This window comes from Stenella coeruleoalba (genome assembly GCF_951394435.1).
Source record: "Stenella coeruleoalba genome assembly, contig: scaffold_68, whole genome shotgun sequence".
In the NCBI taxonomy this organism is placed as follows: domain Eukaryota; kingdom Metazoa; phylum Chordata; class Mammalia; order Artiodactyla; family Delphinidae; genus Stenella; species Stenella coeruleoalba.
In genome coordinates this window covers 1,516,646-1,536,179 of record NW_027645870.1, presented here as the reverse complement: position 1 = coordinate 1,536,179, position 19,534 = coordinate 1,516,646, and the positions used below count along the sequence as shown (strand labels likewise).

Here is a 19,534-nt window from a genome sequence, read left to right as displayed (position 1 = left end):
AAAAGACACAGCCATCCCAAAGTTTGGGACGGCTCTGTCTACAAGAACCTCGTTTACAGTACAAGTTCAACATCGCAGAAAGTGAAAAATGGATAAAGAAGTTGTGGTATTTACTTACAAAGCAATATCACTCAGCAATGAAATCTATGTCATCAGGCCCTTAGCAGCACAATGAGTGGATTCAGGTACGATGATTCTAACTGAAATAAGTAACACAGAAAAAGAAACATCATAAGATATCACTAATACACGGAATGTAAACTTGGCTACACAGGAACTGAATTACAAAACATAACAGGGTCTCAAATTTAGAAAACCAACTTATGCTTGCTTAAGGGGAAAGGTGAGTTGGGGTGCTGCATAAAACCAGAGATTGAAATGAGCACAGATAAAGTTCCTTAAGCCAAATATGTAATAGACAAGAGCTACTCCTTGCTCAACGAAATGGACGCAACACCGCATATTAAACGCCTAAGAATGTACCTGACTAGTAAGTATCTTAAAACCTATGGATTGCTATATCTCCGAAAGAGAATCAACCATGTGTACAGGGGCATAAACGCAGCAGTGATAGGATTGGAGAGGTTCGGTGAGGAAATGAAGACCCTTTGAAGTCATATTGCATGGTACCCATTCCACGGGTTTCAACTACCCAGGTTTAAGGTATTCTTCCTTCACCTAAAACATGCATGTGGAACGTAGAGTATGATCAACCATGTGATCGGGAGACGTGTTCAAATATGTCTCAGTTTTCGTACCCTGGTACTCGGGTGCAACATCCCAGACGCTTTACTAACACTCTCCCGACTTGGAGAGTCAGTCCCTTTAACCTCCTGTTTGGCCCAGTTTGCAATTTCTGCGGAAGATGAACAGGAATAGCGAGAACCAATGAGAGACTAGCTGGAGGTGTCTGGACGGGCAAATTTAACTCTCATTTCCCACCAGGAAGAGGAAGTAACTAAAGGCTAACCGTGCCATGCCGGAACCAGATTAGGGACTGAAGCCATCCTGTGGTGTTGCGGACAGCTCACAAGAAAGCGAGTTGAAGAAAGGAGCTCAAGGTCACTGTAATTCACAAACCTGCAGAGTTATAAATGACAGCTATCGTCCAAAAATATACTGAAGTAAGGCTGCCAAGAGGACTTGAAAGCGGGGCAGAATTGCAGGAAACCGATTTCAGGAGGTAGACTGGAATTGCATTGAAAGCATAGGAAAAGAGGCAGAACGTCCACAATGATGCACTTGGTCAAAAAGGGCGTATGCTTTTTTTCCTGAATATATTCAGGAAAAAGAGCATACGCACTATTTGGCCAACCAAGCAAGCTTGCAAAGCAAATCTGCACTACAATGAAGTCTCACATCCCCCCGGTCAAAAGGGCCATCTGAAAAAAGTGTAAAATCCAGAAAGGCAGGACAGGCCATGGAGAACTGGGAGCCTTGTCATGCTGATGGGCGGGATGTAAATTGCCAACAGACACTCGGGAGAAGTGTATGGTGTTTCCTTAAACATCTAAAAAACAAAGCAACAGAGCCTAGGGCACTTCCACTTATGGTCCTATAGCTTAGGGAAATTAAAATCAAAAAGACACAGCCACCCCAAAGTTTGGGACGCCTCTGTTTACAAGAACCACGTTTACCGTACAAGTTAAATATCACAGAAAGTGAAAAATGGATAAAGAACTTGTGGTACTTACGTACAATGCAGTATCACTCAGCAATGAAATCTATGTCATCAGGCCCGTAGCAGCACAATGAGTGGATTCAGGTACGATGATTCTAACTGAAATAAGTCACACAGAAAAAGAAACATCATAAGATATCACTAATACACGGAATGTAAACTTGGCTACACAGGAACTGAATTACAAAACATAACAGGGTCTCAAATTTAGAAAACCAACTTATGCTTGCTTAAGGGAAAAGGTGAGTTGGGGTGCTGCATAAAACCAGAGATTGAAATGAGCACAGATAAAGTTCCTTAAGCCAAATATGGAATAGACAAGAGCTACTCCTTGCTCAACGAAATGGACTCAACACCCCATATTAAATGCCTAAGAATGTACCTGACTAGTATGTATCTTAAAACCTATGGATTGCTATGTCTCCAAAAGAGAATCAAGCGTGTGTACAGGGGCATAAACGCAGCAGTGATAGGATTGGAGAGGTTCGGTGAGCAAATGAAGACCCTTTGAAGTCATATTGCATGGTACCCATTCCACGGGTCTCAACTCTCCAGGTTTAAGGTATTCTTCCTTCAGCTAAAACATGCATGTGGAACCCAGAGTATGATCAACCATGTGAACGGGAGACATGTTCAAATATGTCTCAGTTTTCCTCCCCTGGTACTTGGGTGCAACATTCCAGACGCTTTACTAACACTCTCCCGACTTGGAGAGTCAGCGCCTTTAACCTCCTGTTTGGCCCAGTTTGCAATTTCTGCGGAAGATGAACAGGAATAGGGAGAACCAATGAGAGACTAGCTGGAGGTGTCTGGACGGGCAAATTTAACTCTCATTTCCCTCCAGGAAGAGGAATTAACCAAAGGCTCAGCGTGCCGTGCCGGAACCAGATTAGGGCCTGAAGCCATCCTGCCGTGTTGCCGCCAGGTCACAAGAAAGCAAGTTGAAGAAAGGAGCTCAGGGGCACTGTAATTCACAAAGCTGCAGAGTTATAAATGACAGCTATCGTCCAAAAATAGACTGAAGTAAGGCTGCCAAGAGGACTTGAAAGCGGGGCAGAAGTGCAGGAAACCAATTTCAGGAGGTAGACTGGAATTGCATTGAAAGCATAGGAAAAGAGGCAGAGCGTCCACAATGATGCACTTGGCCAAAAAGGGCGTATGCGTTTTTTCCTGAATATATTCAGGAAAAAACGCATACGCCCTTTTTGGCCAACCAAGCAAGCTTGCAAAGGAAATCTGCACTACAGTGAAGTCTCACTTCCCCCCGGTCAAAAGGGCCATCTGAAAAAAGTGTAAAATCCAGAAAAGCAGGAGAGGCCATGGAGAACTGGGAGCCTTGTTATGTTGATGGGCGGGATGGAAATTGCCAACAGACACTCGGAAGAAGTGTATGGTGTTTCCTGAAACATCTAAAAAACAAAGCAACAGAGCCTAGGGCACTTCCACTTATCGTCCTATAGCTTAGGGAAATTAAAATCAAAAAGACACAGCCACCCCAAAGTTTGGGACGCCTCTGTTTACAAGAACCTCGTTTACAGTACAAGTTCAACATCGCAGAAAGTGAAAAATGGATAAAGAACTTGTGGTATTTACTTACAAAGCAATATCACTCAGCAATGAAATCTATGTCATCAGGCCCTTAGCAGCACAATGAGTGGATTCAGGTATGATGATTCTAACTGAAATAAGTCACACAGAAAAAGAAACATCATAAGATATCAGTAATACACGGAATGTAAACTTGGCTACACAGGAACTGAATTCCAAAACAGAACAGGGTCTTAAATTTAGAAAACCAACTTATGCTTGCTTAAGGGGAAAGGTGAGTTGGGGTGCTGCATAAAACCAGAGATTGAAATGAGCACAGATAAAGTTCCTTAAGCCAAATATGGAATAGACAAGAGCTACTCCTTGCTCAACGAAATGGACTCAACACCCCATATTAAACGCCTAAGAATGTACCTGACTAGTAAGTATCTTAAAACCTATGGATTGCTATGTCTCCAAAAGAGAATCAAGCGTGTGTACAGGGGCATAAACGCAGCAGTGATAGGATTGGAGAGGTTCGGTGAGCAAATGAAGACCCTTTGAAGTCATATTGCATGGTACCCATTCCACGGGTCTCAACACTCCAGGTTTAAGGTATTCTTCCTTCAGCTAAAACATGCATGTGGAACCTAGAGTATGATCAACCATGTGATCGGGAGACGTGTTCAAATATGTCTCAGTTTTCGTACCCTGGTACTCGGGTGCAACATTCCAGACGCTTTACTAACACTCTCCCCACTTGGAGAGTCAGCGCCTTTAACCTCCTGTTTGGCCCAGTTTGCAATTTTTGTGGAAGATGAACAGGAATAGCGAGAACCAATGAGAGACTAGCTGGAGGTGTCTGGACGGGCAAATTTAACTCTCATTTCCCACCAGGAAGAACAATTAACCAAAGGCTCAGCGTGCCGTGCGGGAACCAGATTAGGGCCTGAAGCCATCCTGCGGTGTTGCGGCCAGCTCAAAAGAAAGCGAGTTGAAGAAAGGAGCTCAGGGGAACTGTAATTCACAAACCTGCAGAGTTATAAATGACAGCTATCGTCCAAAAATATACTGAAGTAAGGCTGCCAAGAGGACTTGAAAGCGGGGCAGAATTGCAGGAAACCGATTTCAGGAGGTAGACTGGAATTGAATTGAAAGCATAGGAAAAGAGGCAGAGCGTCCACAATGATGCACTTGGCCAAAAAGTGCGTATGCGTTTTTTCCTGAATATATTCAGGAAAAAACGCATACGCCCTTTTTGGCCAACCAAGCAAGCTTGCAAAGGAAATCTGCACTACAATGAAGTCTCACTTCCCCCAGGTCAAAAGGGCCATCTGAAAAAAGTGTAAAATCATGAAAGGCAGGACAGGCCATGGAGAACTGGGAGCCTTGTTATGCTGATGGGTGGGCTGTAAATTGCCAACAGACATTCGGGAGAATTGTATGGTGTTTTTGAAACATCTAAAAAACAAAGCAACAGAGCCTAGGGCAATTCCACTTATGGTCCTATAGCTTAGGGAAATTAAAATCAAAAAGACACAGCCACCCCAAAGTTTGGGACGCCTCTGTTTACAAGAACCTCGTTTACTGTACAAGTTCAATATCACAGAAAGTGAAAAATGGATAAAGTACTTGTGGTACATACGTACAATGCAGTATCACTCAGCAATGAAATCTATGTCATCAGGCCCGTAGCAGCATAATGAGTGGATTCAGGTACGATGATTCTAACTGAAATAAGTCACACAGAAAAAGAAACATCATAAGACATCACTAATACACGGAATGTAAACTTGGCTACACAGGAACTGATTTAGAGAACAGAACAGGGTCTCAAATTTAGAAAACCAACTTATGCTTGCTTAAGGGGAAAGGTGAGTTGGGGTGCTGCATAAAACCAGAGATTGAAATGAGCACAGATAAAGTTCCTTATGCCAAATATGGAATAGACAAGAGCTACTCCTTGCTCAACGAAATGGACTCAACACCCCATATTAAACGCCTAAGAATGTACCTGACTAGTAAGTATCTTAAAACCTATGGATTGCTATGTCTCCAAAAGAGAATCAAGCGTGTGTACACGGGCATAAACGCAGCAGTGATAGGATTGGAGAGGTTCGGTGAGCAAATGAAGACCCTTTGAAGTCATATTGCATGGTACCCATTACACGGGTCTCAACTCTCCAGGTTTAAGGTATTCTTCCTTCAGCTAAAACATGCATGTGGAACCCAGAGTATGATGAACCGTGTGAACGGGAGACGTGTTCAAATATGTCTCACTTTTCCTCCCCTTGTACTCGGGTGCAACATTCCAGACGCTTTACTAACACTCTTCCCTCTTGGAAAGTCAGCGTCTTTAACCTCCTGTTTGGCCCAGATTGCAATTTCTGCGGAAGATGAACAGGAATAGGGAGAACCAATGAGAGACTAGCTGGAGGTGTCTGGACGGGCAAATTTAACTCTCATTTCCCACCAGGAAGAGGAAATAACCAAAGGCTCAGCGTGCCGTGCCGGAACCAGATTAGGGCCTGAAGCCATCCTGCGGTGTTGCGGCCAGCTCACAAGAAAGCGAGTTGAAGAAAGGAGCTCAGGGGCACTGTAATTCACAAAGCTGCAGAGTTATAAATGACAGCTATCGTCCAAAAATATACTGAAGTAAGGCTGCCAAGAGGACTTGAAAGCGGGGCAGAATTGCAGGAAACCGATTTCAGGAGGTAGACTGGAATTGCATTGAAAGCATAGGAAAAGAGGCAGAGCGTCCACAATGATGCACTTGGCCAAAAAGGGCGTATGCGTTTTTTCCTGAATATATTCAGGAAAAAACGCATACGCCCTTTTTGGCCAACCAAGCAAGCTTGCAAAGGAAATCTGCACTACAATGAAGTCTCACTTCCCCCCGGTCAAAAGGGCCATCTGAAAAAAGTGTAAAATCCAGAAAAGCAGGAGAGGCCATGGAGAACTGGGAGCCTTGTTATGCTGATGGGAGGGATGTAAATTGCCAACAGACACTCGGGAGAAGTGTATGGTGTTTCCTGAAACATCTAAAAAACAAAGCAACAGAGCCTAGGGCACTTCCACTTATGGTCCTATAGCTTAGGGAAATTAAAATAAAAAAGACACAGCGTCCCCAAAGCTTGGGACACCTCTGTTTACAAGAACCTCGTTTACAGTACAAGTTCAACATCGCAGAAAGTGAAAAATGGATAAAGAACTTGTGGTATTTGCTTACAAAGCAATATCACTCAGCAATGAAATCTATGTCATCAGGCCCGTAGCAGCATAATGAGTGGATTCAGGTACGATGATTCTAACTGAAATAAGTCACACAGAAAAAGAAACATCATAAGATATCAGTAATACACGGAATGTAAACTTGGCTACACAGGAACTGAATTCCAAAACAGAACAGGGTCTCAATTTAGAAAACCAACTTTTGCTTGCTTAAGGGGAAAGGTGAGTTGGGGTGCTGCATAAAACCAGAGATTGAAATGAGCACAGATAAAGTTCCTTAAGCCAAATATGGAATAGACAAGAGCTACTCCTTGCTCAACGAAATGGACTCAACACGCCATATTAAACGCCTAAGAATGTACCTGACTAGTAAGTATCTTAAAACCTATGGATTGCTATGTCTCCAAAAGAGAATCAAGCGTGTGTACAGGGGCATAAACACAGCAGTGATAGGATTGGAGAGGTTCGGTGAGCAAATGAAGACCCTTTGAAGTCATATTGCATGGTACCCATTCCACGGGTCTCAACTCTCCAGGTTTAAGGTATTCTTCCTTCAGCTAAAACATGCATGTGGAACCCAGAGTATGATCAACCGTGTGAACGGGAGACGTGTTCAAATATGTCTCAGTTTTCCTCCCCTTGTACTCGGGTGCAACATTCCAGACGCTTTACTAACACTCTCCCCACTTGGAGAGTCAGCGCCTTTAACCTCCTGTTTGGCCCAGTTTGCAATTTCTGCGGAAGATGAACAGGAATAGGGAGAACCAATGAGAGACTAGCTGGAGGTGTCTGGACGGGCAAATTTAACTCTCATTTCCCACCAGGAAGAGGAAATAACCAAAGGCTCAGCGTGCCGTGCCGGAACCAGATTAGGGCCTGAAGCCATCCTGCGGTGTTGCGGCCAGCTCACAAGAAAGCGAGTTGAAGAAAGGAGCTCAGGGTCACTGTAATTCACAAACCTGCAGAGTTATAAATGACAGCTATCGTCCAAAAATAGACTGAAGTAAGGCTGTCAAGAGGACTTGAAAGCGGGGCAGAATTGCAGGAAACCGATTTCAGGAGGTAGACTGGAATTGCATTGAAAGCATAGGAAAAGAGGCAGAGCGTCCACAAAGATGCACTTGGCCAAAAAGGGCGTATGCGTTTTTTCCTGAATATATTCAGGAAAAAACGCATACGCCCTTTTTGGCCAACCAAGCAAGCTTGCAAAGGAAATCTGCACTACAATGAAGTCTCACTTCCCCCCGGTCAAAAGGGCCATCTGAAAAAAGTGTAAAATCATGAAAGGCAGGACAGGCCATGGAGAACTGGGATCCTTGTTATGCTGATGGGTGGGCTGTAAATTGCCAACAGACATTCGGGAGAAGTGTATGGTGTTTTTGAAACATCTAAAAAACAAAGCAACAGAGCCTAGGGCACTTCCACTTATGGTCCTATAGCTTAGGGAAATTCAAATCAAAAAGACACAGCCACCCCAAAGTTTGGGACGCCTCTGTTTACAAGAACCTCGTTTACTGTACAAGTTCAATATCACAGAAAGTGAAAAATGGATAAAGAACTTGTGGTACATACGTACAATGCAGTATCACTCAGCAATGAAATCTATGTCATCAGGCCCGTAGCAGCATAATGAGTGGATTCAGGTACGATGATTCTAACTGAAATAAGTCACACAGAAAAAGAAACATCATAAGACATCACTAATACACGGAATGTAAACTTGGCTACAGAGGAACTGATTTAGAGAACAGAACAGGGTCTCAAATTTAGAAAACCAACTTATGCTTGCTTAAGGGGAAAGGTGAGTTGTGGTGCTGCATAAAACCAGAGATTGAAATGAGCACAGATAAAGTTCCTTATGCCAAATATGGAATAGACAAGAGCTACTCCTTGCTCAACGAAATGGACTCAACACCCCATATTAAACGCCTAAGAATGTACCTGACTAGTAAGTATCTTAAAACCTATGGATTGCTATGTCTCCAAAAGAGAATCAAGCGTGTGTACACGGGCATAAACGCAGCAGTGATAGGATTGGAGAGGTTCGGTGAGCAAATGAAGACCCTTTGAAGTCATATTGCATGGTACCCATTACACGGGTCTCAACTCTCCAGGTTTAAGGTATTCTTCCTTCAGCTAAAACATGCATGTGGAACCCAGAGTATGATCAACCGTGTGAACGGGAGACGTGTTCAAATATGTCTCACTTTTCCTCCCCTTGTACTCGGTTGCAACATTCCAGACGCTTTACTAACACTCTTCCCACTTGGAAAGTCAGCACCTTTAACCTCCTGTTTGGCCCAGTTTGCAATTTCTGCGGAAGATGAACAGGAATAGGGAGAACCAATGAGAGACTAGCTGGAGGTGTCTGGACGGGCAAATTTAACTCTCATTTCCCACCAGGAAGAGGAAATAACCAAAGGCTCAGCGTGCCGTGCCGGAACCAGATTAGGGCCTGAAGCCATCCTGCGGTGTTGCAGCCAGCTCACAAGAAAGCGAGTTGAAGAAAGGAGCTCAGGGGCACTGTAATTCACAAAGCTGCAGAGTTATAAATGACAGCTATCGTCCAAAAATATACTGAAGTAAGGCTGCCAAGAGGACTTGAAAGCGGGGCAGAATTGCAGGAAACCGATTTCAGGAGGTAGACTGGAATTGCATTGAAAGCATAGGAAAAGAGGCAGAGCGTCCACAATGATGCACTTGGCCAAAAAGGGCGTATGCCTTTTTTCCTCAGGAAAAAACGCATACGCCCTTTTTGGCCAACCAAGCAAGCTTGCAAAGGAAATCGGCACTAAAATGAAGTCTCACTTCCCCCCGGTCAAAAGGGCCATCTGAAAAAAGTGTAAAATCCAGAAAGGCAGGACAGGCCATGGAGAACTGGGAGCCTTGTTATGCTGATGGGCGGGATGTAAATTGCCAACAGACACTCGGGAGAAGTGTATGGTGTTTCCTGAAACATCTAAAAAACAAAGCAACAGAGCCTAGGGCACTTCCACTTATGGTCCTATAGCTTAGGGAAATTAAAATCAAAAAGACACAGCCACCCCAAAGTTTGGGACGCCTCTGTTTACAAGAACCTCGTTTACCTTACAAGTTCAATATCACAGAAAGTGAAAAATGGATAAAGAACTTGTGGTACATACGTACAATGCAGTATCACTCAGCAATGAAATCTATGTCATCAGGCCCTTAGCAGCACAATGAATGGACTCAGGTATGATGATTCTAACTGAAATAAGTCACACAGAAAAAGAAACATCATAAGATATCACTAATACACGGAATGTAAACTTGGCTACACAGGAACTGAATTACAGAACAGAACAGGGTCTCAAATTTAGAAAACCAACTTATGCTTGCTTAAGGGGAAAGGTGAGTTGGGGTGCTGCATAAAACCAGAGATTGAAATGAGCACAGATAAAGTTCTTTAAGCCAAATATGGAATAGAAAAGAGCTACTCCTTGCTCAACAAAATGGACTCAACACCGCATATTAAACGCCTAAGAATGTACCTGACTAGTAAGTATCTTAAAACCTATGGATTGCTATGTCTCCAAAAGAGAATCAAGCGTGTGTACAGGGGCATAAACGCAGCAGTGATAGGATTGGAGAGGTTCGGTGAGCAAATGAAGACCCTTTGAAGTCATATTGCATGGTACCCATTCCACGGGTCTCAACTCTCCAGGTTTAAGGTATTCTTCCTTCAGCTAAAACATGCATGTGGAACCCAGAGTATGATCAACCATGTGAACGGGAGACGTGTTCAAATATGTCTCAGTTTTCCTCCCCTGGTACTCGGGTGCAACATTCCAGACGCTTTACTAATACTCTCCCCACTTGGAGAGTCAGCGCCTTTAACCTCCTGTTTGGCCCAGTTTGCAATTTCTGCGGAAGATGAACAGGAATAGCGAGAACCAATGAGAGATTGGCTGGAGGTGTCTGGACGGGCAAATTTAACTCTCATTTCCCAACAGGAAGAGGAATTAACCAAAGGCTCAGCGTGCCGTGCTGGAACCAGATTAGGGCCTGAAGCCATCCTGCGGTGTTGCGGCTAGCTCACAAGAAAGCGAGTTGAAGAAAGGAGCTCAGGGGCACTGTAATTCACAAACCTGCAGAGTTATAAATGACAGCTATCGTCCAAAAATAGACTGAAGTAAGGCTGCCAAGAGGACTTGAAAGCGGGGCAGAATTGCAGGAAAACGATTTCAGGAGGTAGACTGGAATTGCATTGAAAGCATAGGAAAAGAGGCAGAACGTCCACAATGCTGTACTTGGCCAAAAAGGGCGTATGCGTTTTTTCCTGAATATATTCAGGAAAAAACGCATACGCCCTTTTTGGCCAACCAAGCAAGCTTGCAAAGGAAATCTGCACTACAATGAAGTCTCACTTCCCCCCAGTCAAAAGGGCCATCTGAAAAAAGTGTAAAATCCAGAAAGGCAGGACAGGCCATGGAGAACTGGGAGCCTTGTTATGCTGATGGGCGGGATGTAAATTGCCAACACACACTCGGGAGAAGTGTATGGTGTTTCCTGAAATATCTAAAAAACAAAGCAACAGAGCCTAGGGCACTTCCACTTATGGTCCTATAGCTCAGGGAAATTAAAATCAAAAAGACACAGCCACCCCAAAGTTTGGGACGCCTCTGTTTACAAGAACCTCGTTTACCGTACAAGTTCAATATCACAGAAAGTGAAAAATGGATAAAGAACTTGTGGTACTTATGTACAATGCAGTATCACTCAGCAATGAAATCTATGTCATCAGGCCCTTAGCAGCATAATGAGTGGATTCAGGTACAATGATTCTAACTGAAATAAGTCACACAGAAAAAGAAACATCATAAGATATCACTAATACATGGAATGTAAACTTGGCTACACAGGAACTGAATTCCAAAACAGAACAGGGTCTCAAATTTAGAAAACCAACTTATGCTTGCTTAAGGGGAAAGGTGAGTTGGGGAGCTGCATAAAACCAGAGATTGAAATGAGCACAGATAAAGTTCCTTAAGGCAAATATGGAATAGACAAGAGCTACTCCTTGCTCAACGAAATGGACTCAACACCCCATATTAAACGCCTAAGAATGTACCGGACTAGTAAGTATCTTAAAACCTATGGATTGCTATGTCTCCAAAAGAGAATCAAGCATGTGTACAGTGGCATAAACGCAGCAGTGATAGGATTGGAGAGGTTCGGTGAGCAAATGAAGACCCTTTGAAGTCATATTGCATGGTACCCATTCCACGGGTCTCAACTCTCCAGGTTTAAGGTATTCTTCCTTCAGCTAAATCATGCATGTGGAACCTAGAGTATGATCAACCATGTGATCGGGAGACGTGTTCAAATATGTCTCAGTTTTCGTACCCTGATACTCGGGTGCAACATTCCAGACGCTTTACTAACACTATCCCCACTTGGAGAGTCAGTCCCTTTAACCTCCTGTTTGGCCCAGTTTGCAATTTCTGCGGAAGATGAACAGGAATAGCGAGAAACAATGAGAGACTAGCTGGAGTTGTCTGGACGTGTAAATTTAACTCTCATTTCCCACCAGGAAGAGGAATTAACCAAAGGCTCAGCGTGCCGTGCCGGGATCAGATTAGGGCCTGAAGCCATCCTGCGGTGTTGCGGCCAGCTCACAAGAAAGCGAGTTGAAGAAAGGAGCTCAGGGGCACTGTAATTCACAAACCTGCAGAGTTATAAATGACAGCTATCGTCCAAAAATAGACTGAAGTAAGGCTGCCAAGAGGACTTGAAAGCGGGGCAGAATTGCAGGAAACCGATTTCAGGAGGTAGACTGGAATTGCATTGAAAGCATAGGAAAAGAGGCAGAACGTCCACAATGATGCACTTGGCCAAAAAGGGCGTATGCGTTTTTTCCTGAATATATTCAGGAAAAAACGCATACGCACTTTTTGGCCAACCAAGCAAACTTGCAAAGGAAATCTGCAGTACAATGAAGTCTCACTTCCCCCCGGTCAAAAGGGCCATCTGAAAAAAGTGTAAAATCCAGAAAGGCAGGACAGGCCATGGAGAACTGGGAGCCTTGTTATGTTGATGGGCGGGATGTAAATTGCCAACAGACACTCGGGAGAAGTGTATGGTGTTTCCTGAAACATCTAAAAAACAAAGCAACAGAGCCTAGGGCACTTCCAATTATGGTCCTATAGCTTAGGGAAATTAAAATCAAAAAGACACAGCCACCCCAAAGTTTGGGACACCTCTGTTTACAAGAACCTCGTTTACAGTACAAGTTCAACATCGCAGAAAGTGAAAAATGGATAAAGAAGTTGTGGTATTTACTTAAAAAGCAATATCACTCAGCAATGAAATCTATGTCATCAGGCCCTTAGGAGCACAATGAGTGGATTCAGGTATGATGATTCTAACTGAAATAAGTCACACAGAAAAAGAAACATCATAAGATATCAGTAATACATGGAATGTAAACTTGGCTACACAGGAACTGAATTCCAAAACAGAACAGGGTCTCAAATTTAGAAAACCAACTTATGCTTGCTTAAGGGTAAAGGTGAGTTGGGGTGCTGCATAAAACCAGAGATTGAAATGAGCACAGATAAATTTCCTTAAGCCAAATATGGAATAGACAAGAGCTACTCCTTGCTCAACGAAATGGACTCAACACCGCATATTAAACGCCTAAGAATGTACCTGACTAGTAAGTATCTTAAAACCTATGGATTGCTATGTCTCCGAAAGAAAATCAAGCATGTGTGCAGGGGCATAAACGCAGCAGTGATAGGATTGGAGAGGTTCGGTGAGCAAATGAAGACCCTTTGAAGTCATATTGCATGGTATCCATTACACGGGTCTCAACTCTCCAGGTTTAAGGTATTCTTCCTTCAGCTAAAACATGCATGTGGAACCCAGAGTACGATCAACCGTGTGAATGGGAGACGTGTTCAAATATGTCTCAGTGTTCCTCCCCTGGTACTCGGGTGCAACATTCCAGATGCTTAACTAACACTCTCCCCACTTGGAGAGTCAGCGCCTTTAACCTCCTGTTTGGCCCAGTTTGCAATTTCTGCGGAAGATGAACAGGAATAGCGAGAACCAATGAGAGACTAGCTGGAGGTGTCTGGACGGGCAAATTTAACTCTCATTTCCCACCAGGAAGAGCAATTAACCAAAGGCTCAGCGTGCCGTGCCGGAACCAGATTAGGGCCTGAAGCCATCCTGCGGTGTTGCGGCCAGCTCACAAGAAAGCGAGTTGAAGAAAGGAGCTCAGGGGCACTGTAATTCACAAACCTGCAGAGTTATAAATGACAGTTATCGTCCAAAAATATACTGAAGTAAGGCTGCCAAGAGGACTTGAAAGCGGGGCAGAATTGCAGGAAACCGATTTCAGGAGGTAGACTGGAATTCCATTGAAAGCATAGGAAAAGAGGCAGAACGTCCACAATGATGCACTTGGCCAAAAAGGGCGTATGCGTTTTTTCCTGAATATATTCAGGAAAAAACGCATACGCCCTTTTTGGCTAACCAAGCAAGCTTGCAAAGGAAATCTGCACTACAATGAAGTCTCACTTCCCCCCGGTCAAAAGGGCCATCTGAAAAAAGTGTAAAATCCAGAAAGGCTGGACAGGCCATGGAAAACTGGGAGCCTTGTTATGCTGATGGGCGGGATGTCAATTGCCAACAGACACTTGGGAGAAGTGTATGGTGCTTCCTGAAACATCTAAAAAACAAAGCAACAGAGCCTAGGGCACTTCCACTTATGGTCCTATAGCTTAGGGATATTAAAATCAAAAAGACACAGCCACCCCAAAGTTTGGGACGCCTCTGTTTACAAGAACGTCGTTTACAGTACAAGTTCAACATCGCAGAAAGTGAAAAATGGATAAAGAAGTTGTGGTATTTACTTACAAAGCAATATCACTCAGCAATGCATTCTATGACATCAGGCCCTTAGCAGCACAATGAGTGGATTCAGGTATGATGATTCTAACTGAAATAAGTCACACAGAAAAAGAAACATCATAAGATATCAGTAATACACAGAATGTAAACTTGGCTACACAGGAACTGAATTACAGAACAGAACAGGGTCTCAAATTTAGAAAACCAACTTATGCTTGCTTAAGGGTAAAGGTGAGTTGGGGTGCTGCATAAAACCAGAGATTGAAATGAGCACAGATAAAGTTCCTTAAGCCAAATATGGAATAGACAAGAGCTACTCCTTGCTCAACGAAATGGACTCAACACCGCATATTAAACGCCTAAGAATGTACCTGACTAGTAAGTATCTTAAAACCTATGGATTGCTATGTCTCCGAAAGAGAATCAAGCATGTGTACAGGGGCATAAACGCAGCACTGATAGGATTGGAGAGGTTCGGTGAGCAAATGAAGACCCTTTGAAGTCATATTGCATGGTACCCATTCCACGGGTTTCAACTCTCCAGGTTTAAGGTATTCTTCCTTCAGCTAAAACATGCATGTGGAACCTAGAGTATGATCAACCATGTGATCGGGAGACGTGTTCAAATATGTCTCACTTTTCCTCCCCTGGTACTCGGGTGCAACATTCCAGACGCTTTACTAACACTCTCCCGACTTGGAGAGTCAGCGCCTTTAACCTCCTGTTTCGCCCAGTTTGAAATTTCAGCGGAAGATGAACAGGAATAGGGAGAACCAATGAGAGACTAGCTGGAGGTGTCTGGACGGGCAAATTTAACTCTCATTTCCCACCAGGAAGAGGAAATAACCAAAGGCTCAGCATGCCGTGCAGGAACCAGATTACGGCCTGAAGCCATCCTGCGGTGTTGCGGCCAGCTCACAAGAAAGCGAGTTGAAGAAAGGAGCTCAGGGGCACTGTAATTCACAAACCTGCAGAGTTATAAATGACAGCTATCGTCCAAAAATATACTGAAGTAAGGCTGCCAAGAGGACTTGAAAGTGGGGCAGAATTGCAGGAACCCGATTTCAGGAGGTAGACTGGAATTGCATTGAAAGCATAGGAAAAGAGGCAGAACGTCCACAAATGATGCACTTGGCCAAAAAGGGCGTATGCGTTTTTTCCTGAATATATTCAGGAAAAAACGCATACGCCCTTTTTGGAAAACCAAGCAAGCTTGCAAAGGAAATCTGCACTAAAATGAAGTCTCACTTCCCCCCGGTCAAAAGGGCCATCTGAAAAAAGTGTATAATCCAGAAAGGCAGGACAGGCCATGGAGAACTGGAAGCCTTGTTATGCTGATGGGCGGGATGTAAATTGCCAAGAACCACTTGGGAGAAGTGTATGGTGTTTCCTGAAACATCTAGAAAACAAAGCAACAGAGCCTAGGGCACTTCCGCTTATGGTCCTATAGTTTAGAGAAATTAAAATCAAAAAGACACAGCCACCCCAATGTTTGGGACGCCTCTGTTTACAAGAACCTCGTTTACAGTACAAGTTCAACATCGCAGAAAATGAAAAATGGATAAAGAAGTTGTGGTATTTACTTACAAATCAATATCACTGAGCAATGAAATCTATGTCATCAGGCCCTTAGCAGACAGTGAGTGGATTCAGGTATGATGATTCTAACTGAAATAAGTCACACAGAAAAAAAACATCATAAGATATCAGTAATACACGGAATGTAAACTTGGCTACACAGGAACAGAATTACAGAACAGAACAGGGTCTCAAATTTAGAAAACCAACTTATGCTTGCTTAAGGGGAAAGGTGATTTGGCGTGCTGCATAAAACCAGAGATTGAAATGAGCACAGATAAAGTTCCTTAAGCCAAATATGGAAAAGACAAGAGCTACTCCTTGCTCAATGAAATGGACTCAACACCGCATATTAAACGCCTAAGAATGTACCTGACTAGTAAGTACCTTAAAACCTATGGATTGCTATGTCTCCGAAAGAGAATCAAGCATGTGTACAGGGGCATAAACGCAGCAGTGATAAGATTGGAGAGGTTCGGTGAGCAAATGAAGACCCTTTGAAGTCATATTGCATGGTACCTATTCCACGGGTCTCAACTCTCCAGGTTTAAGGTATTCTTCCTTCAGCTAAAACATGCATGTGGAACCTAGAGTATGATCAACCATGTGATCGGGAGACGGGTTCAAATATGTCTCAGTTTTCGTACCCTGGTACTCGGGTGCAACATTCCAGACGCTTTACTAACACTCTCCCCACTTGGAGAGTCAGCGCCTTTAAACTCCTGTTTGGCCCAGTTTGCAATTTCTGCGGAAGATGAACAGGAATAGGGAGAACCAATGAGAGACTAGCTGGAGGTGTCTGGACGGGCAAATTTAACTCTCATTTCCCACCAGGAAGAGGAATTAACCAAAGGCTCAGCGTGCCGTGACAGAACCAGATTAGGGCCTGAAGCCATCCTGCGGTGTTGCGGCCAGCTCAAATGATAGTGAGTTGAAGAAAGGAGCTCAGGGGCACTGTAATTCACAAACCTGCAGAGTTATAAATGACAGCTATCGTCCAAAAATATACTGAAGTAAGGCTGCCAAGAGGACTTGAAAGTGGGGCAGAATTGCAGGAAACCGATTTCAGGAGGTAGGCTGGAATTGCATTGAAAGCATAGGAAAAGAGGCAGAACGTCCACAATGATGCACTTGGTCAAAAAGGGCGTATGCGTTTTTTCCTGAATATATTCAGGAAAAAACGCATACGCCCTTTTTGGCCAACCAAGCAAGCTTGCAAAGGAAATCTGCACTACATTGAAGTCTCACTTCCCCCCCGGTCAAAAGGGCCATCTGAAAAAAGTGTAAAATCCAGAAATGCAAGACAGGCCATGGAGAACTGGGAGCCTTGTTATGCTGATGGGCGGGATGTAAATTGCCAACAGACACTCCGGAGAAGTGTATGGTGTTTCCTGAAACATCTAAAAAACAAAGCAACAGAGCCTAGGGCACTTCCACTTATGGTCCTATAGCTTAGGGAAATTAAAATCAAAAAGACACAGCCACCCCAAAGTTTGGGACGCCTCTGTTTACAAGAACCTCGTTTACCTTACAAGTTCAATATCACAGAAAGTGAAAAATGGATAAAGAACTTGTGGTACTTACGTACAATGCAGTATCACTCAGCAATGAAATCTATGTCATCAGGCCCGTAGCAGCATAATGAGTGGATTCAGGTACGATGATTCTAACTGAAATAAGTCACACAGAAAAAGAAACATCATAAGATATCACTAATACACGGAATGTAAACTTGGCTACACAGGAACTGAATTCCAAAACAGAACAGGGTCTCAAATTTAGAAAACCAACTTATGCTTGCTTAAGGGGAAAGGTGAGTTGGGGTGCTGCATAAAACCAGAGATTGAAATGAGCACAGATAAAGTTCCTTAAGCCAAATATGGAATAGACAAGAGCTACTCCTTGCTCAACGAAATGGACTCAACACCGCATATTAAACGCCTAAGAATGTACCTGACTAGTAAGTATCTTAAAACCTATGGATTGCTATGTCTCCGAAAGAGAATCAAGCATGTGTACAGGGGCATAAACGCAGCACTGATAGGATTGGAGAGGTTCGGTGAGCAAATGAACACCCTTTGAAGTCATATTGCATGGTACCCATTCCACGGGTTTCAACTCTCCAGGTTTAAGGTATTCTTCCTTCAGCTAAAACATGCATGTGGAACCTAGAGTATGATCAACCATGTGATCGGGAGACGTGTTCAAATATGTCTCAGTTTTCGTACCCTGGTACTCGGGTGCAACATTCCAGACGCTTTACTAACACTCTCCCTACTAGGAGAGTCAGTCCCTTTAACCTCCTGTTTGGCCCAGTTTGCAATTGCTGCGGAAGATGAACAGGGATAGTGAGAACCAATGAGAGACTAGCTGGAGGTGTCTGGACGGGCAAATTTAACTCTCATTTCCCACCAGGAAGAGGAATTAACCAAAGGCTCAGCGTGCCGTGCGGGAACCAGATTAGGGCTTGAAGCCATCCTGCTGTGTTGCGGCCAGGTCACAAAAAAGCGAGTTGAAAAAAGGAGCTCAGGGGCACTGTAATTCACAAACCTGCAGAGTTATAAATGACAGCTATCGTCCAAAAATATACTGAAGTAAGGCTGCCAAGAGGACTTGAAAGCCGGGCAGAATTGCAGGAAACCGATTTCAGGAGGTAGACTGGAATTGCATTGAAAGCATAGGAAAAGAGGCAGAACGTCCACAATGATGCACTTGGCCAAAAAGGGCGTATGCGTTTTTTCCTGAATATATTCAGGAAAAAACGCATACGCCCTTTTTGGCCAACCAAGCAAGCTTGCAAAGGAAATCTGCACTACAATGAAGTCTCACTTCCCCCCGGTCAAAAGGGTCATCTGAAAAAAGTGTAAAATCCAGAAAGGCAGGACAGTCCATGGAGAACTGGGAGCCTTGTTATGCTGATGGGCGGGATGTAAATTGCCAACAGACACTTGGGAGAAGTGTATGGTGTTTCCTGAAACATCTAAAAAACAAAGCAACAGAGCCTAGGGCACTTCCACTTATGGTCCTATAGCTTAGGGAAATTAAAATCAAAAAGACACAGCCACCCCAAAGTTTGGAACGGCTCTGTTTACAAGAACCTCGTTTACACTACAAGTTCAACATCACAGAAAGTGAAAAATGGATAAAGAAGATGTGGTATTTACTTACAAAGCAATATCACTCAGCAATGAAATCTATGTCATCAGGCCCGTAGCAGCATAATGAGTGGATTCAGGTACGATGATTCTAACTGAAATAAGTCACACAGAAAAAGAAACATCATAAGATATCACTAATACACGGAATGTAAACTTGGCTACACAGGAACTGAATTCCAAAACAGAACAGGGTCTCAAATTTAGAAAACCAACTTATGCTTGCTTAAGGGGAAAGGTGAGTTGGGGTGCTGCATAAAACCAGAGATTGAAATGAGCACAGATAAAGTTCCTTAAGCCAAATATGGAATAGACAAGAGCTACTCCTTGCTCAACGAAATGGACTCAACATCCCATATTAAACGCCTAAGAATGTACCTGACTAGTAAGTATCTTAAAACCTATGGATTGCTATGTCTCCAAAAGAGAATCAAGCGTGTGTACAGGGGCATAAACGCAGCAGTGATAGGATTGGAGAGGA

General features: G+C 43.6%; 1 long non-coding RNA gene across 2 annotated transcripts in view; it reads right to left on the bottom strand.

Moving 5' to 3' along the window:
* Positions 1 to 19,534, bottom strand: part of LOC307181503 — a 200,270-nt gene that overhangs the window by 167,605 nt on the left and 13,131 nt on the right. For both annotated transcript variants that reach the window (XR_013826929.1, XR_013826930.1), the window contains exon 4: positions 12,743 to 12,828. This is a non-coding gene — a long non-coding RNA (uncharacterized lncRNA). The remainder of the gene's footprint in view (positions 1 to 12,742; positions 12,829 to 19,534) is intronic.